General features: G+C 40.3%; 1 pseudogene; it reads left to right on the plus strand.

Moving 5' to 3' along the window:
• The first annotated feature begins 673 nt into the window (after positions 1 to 673).
• LOC101128411 (olfactory receptor 8A1-like) lies at positions 674 to 1,696 on the plus strand (annotated as a pseudogene).
• The last annotated feature ends 1,691 nt before the right edge of the window (positions 1,697 to 3,387 follow it).

A 3,387-nucleotide genomic window follows, 5' to 3' on the forward strand; every position in this document is an offset into this window, starting at 1 on the left:
ATCTTTAAGAACTGTAACACTCACAGCAAGGGTCTGTGGCTTCATTCTTGAAGTCAACCAGACCAAGAACCCACCAGAAGGAACGAATTCTGGACACAGTTCCAATGGGCAACTAAGGTTGAGAGTCACTGTTGTAGGTGGTAAAAGCTTCAGGTCTTGGCCCTTTTTCTTCTCACGTTCTTAGTTTCTGAAATCAAGAAGACTCTGGTTGGCTCAACTGAAAGGAGAAGGAAGGGTCGGCTCGGTGGCTTATGCCTGTAATTCCAGCACTTTGGGAGGCCGAGGTGGGTGGATCATGAGGTCAAGAGATCGAGACCATATTGGCCAACATGGTGAAACCCAGTCTCTACTACAAATACAAAGATTAGCTAGGCGTGGAGGCATGCGCCTGTAATCCCAGCTACTTGGGAGGCTGAGGCAGAAGAATCACTTGAACCCAGAAGGTGGAGGTTGCAGTGAGCCAAGATCACGCCACTGCACTCCAGCCAGGTGACAGAGCAAAACTCTGTCTTAAAAAAAAAAAGAACAGGGAAAAAAGAAAGAAAAGAGAAGGAACAGGAATGAGTCCAGGACTGCTCAAGCAAGGGCAGATGTTCCTGCTTGGCTTCAACAAGTAAATTCAGGTATGACCTTTCACAGGGCTCTTCTTTTCCGTTCCTACAAACATCCCACCCAGAGGAGAATGACTGTCAAAAGTCATTCTATAGTGACAGAGTTCAGTCTCAGGGGATTAACGAAGCAGCCAGATCTCCAGCTCTTTCACTTCCTCATTTTCCCTGATATCCATATGGTCACAATGGTGGGGAACCTGGGCATGATCACTCTAATTTGTCTGAACTCTCAGCTTCACACTCCCATGTACTGCTTCTTCAGCAATTTGTCACTCTTGGATCTCTGCTATTCCTCCATTACTAACCCTAAGATGCTGGTGAACTTTGTGTCAAAGAAGAACATTATCTCTTATGCAGGGTACATGTCATAGTTCTACTTTTTCCTGGTTTTTGTCATTGCTGGGTGTTACATGCTGACGGTGAAGGCCTGTGACTACTATGTTGCCATCTGCTGCTCTTTGCTTTGCAACGTCATCATGTCTCATGTCACCTGCTCCCTGATGGTGGCTGTGGTCTACACCATGGGACTCGTTGTCTCCACAATAGAGACTGGGCTCATATTAAAACTGCCGTATTGTGAACTCCTCACCAGTCACTGCTTCTGTGACATCCTCCCTCTCATGAAACTCTCCTGATCTAGTGCCTGTGATGTTGAGATGACAGTCTTCTTTTTTGATAGATTCAACCTGAGAATCATGATCTTAACGGTTCTTGTTTCTTACACCTTCATTCTCTTCAGCATCCTGCACATCAACACCACTGAGGGCAGGTCCAAAGTCTTCAGCACCTGCAGCTTCCACCTTGCAGCTATAGGGATGTTCCACGGATAGACTGCATTCAGATACTTAAAACCCACCATAACCAGTTCCCTGGCCCAAGAGAATGTGGCCTCTGTGTCCTACACTACAGTAATCTACGTGCCGAATCCCCTAATGAACAGCCTGAAAAACAAGGATGTAAAAGCTGCCATGCAGAAAACACTAAGGAGTAGGTTTTGTTGCAGATGTAATTATCTTGAGTTGCTAATCAACCCAATACGGTATCAATATAGGAAAGAAGCTTTCTGGAGATTTACAAAACCGTAAGTGGCTTTCCTTCCAATTTTCTAGTAGTCATACTTCACTCCTGGCAGTCCAGAAGTAAATTACTTTTTCTCAGTCTGTTCTCTACCCTGGTTCTGACCAAATGTTCCTTAGATATACTGACCCCAGCCACCCACCCCAGCCCTTCACCTTAATCAGTCCTTCCTTTTCCTTCTTTCCCTTTGGTATTTCCTTATCTCCTATCATCAGTTATCTCATTTCCACTCAGTATCTTCTAGTATCTCTGTATCTCAGTATCTTTAGTATCTCATTTCTGCTCAGTATCTTCAAAAAATTCCTTGAATGATGTTAAATAAAATTTTACCCCCATATGGAAAAATGTAAATAAGATCATTGATTCTTGAATATCAAGCTAGATCACTTTCTAAAATATCTGTTTGACTTTAATCTGAAACTCTTCAGTCAAATGTCCTGTGATATTTCAACTGATAAAGGGCAAGACATTTTACAACTTTATAAGGTAACAGTTTTGCATAAATTGATAAGTCATTATAATTTGTATAGCTCAATAGAGTTAACTCTAAAAGGAGTATGGTTGTACTGCTCTGTAGGACGTTAACCATTCACATATCTAACAAGTGATCTTATTTCAGCATGATTTTCTAACTATGTGCATGTATGTGTTTGATTTTGTAGATACATATATAAAATCTTGTAGGTATGTCCTCATACCTTAAATGCTCTTAGAACTAGCTTCTTTGTCTTCCTGGTGGCTGCCTCATTAATAAATGAAATGTAATTTTGACATGTGCTAATAATAAATAAGAGCTGAGCTTTTTAAAATTCATAGTAATGATATGAATGGTTAACATGTATTGGATGCTTAATTCAAGCCAGATGTTACTGTTTATATGCTTTAACTCATTTCTTAATGAAATAGATTCTGTTACTAACTAATTTTACAAATGAGGAAACTAATATTTACAGAGATTGGTAATTTTCTGGCATTTACAGAAGTGATAGCCCCAGGAAGCAAATCCAAATTGTCTTACTCTACTTACCAAATTCTTAGCCAACTGGTAATCCATTTCCTCTGAGCTTGTTGGTTTTGCCATAAACGTGTACTTCAAATTTAAATAGCTCATTAAAAATAGCTTCAGATCTTTTCCTTCCACTGTCTGCCCACAACTTCCTCCCTTTAGAGAGAATTTCTTCCGTATGATCAGGGCAGGAATACACTTCACTGCAAAATCTTGTGTCCTGCATAAATAATTGTCTTCCTGCCCTCTAGGATGTATTTCTACATACTTCTGCCTACCCTATCACCCTGACCCACTAAGTCCAAAACCTACAGGTTGACACTGGTGTGGCCCACATTGAAAGCAAGAGTTGACCCTTGTACTGTACGATATATTTTAAAATCAACTCATGGCATATTTTAATCAATCTTCACAATCCTGGAAGAGTGTATTATTTTTCTATTTTACATAAAAGGAAGCTGGGGCGCATATGTAACTTCTTTAACTCAAGTAGAGATCTTTTGCCTTTAAATTTCAAACTTCATCATCTTTTCAATATTCTACCTGGCCAAGCCTCTCCTACGTTTTCCAGAAGACTTATGGGTATAAAAGAAAATTCTAACAATGATATTGAAACACTTTGGAAAAAGATTGGGGTCACAGAAATAAAGTTTGTACCAAATGCAAGGCAGTTTGGAGGAATTAATCAGGGCC

Source organism: Gorilla gorilla, chromosome 9 (genome assembly GCF_029281585.2).
Source record: "Gorilla gorilla gorilla isolate KB3781 chromosome 9, NHGRI_mGorGor1-v2.1_pri, whole genome shotgun sequence".
Lineage (NCBI taxonomy): Eukaryota > Metazoa > Chordata > Mammalia > Primates > Hominidae > Gorilla > Gorilla gorilla.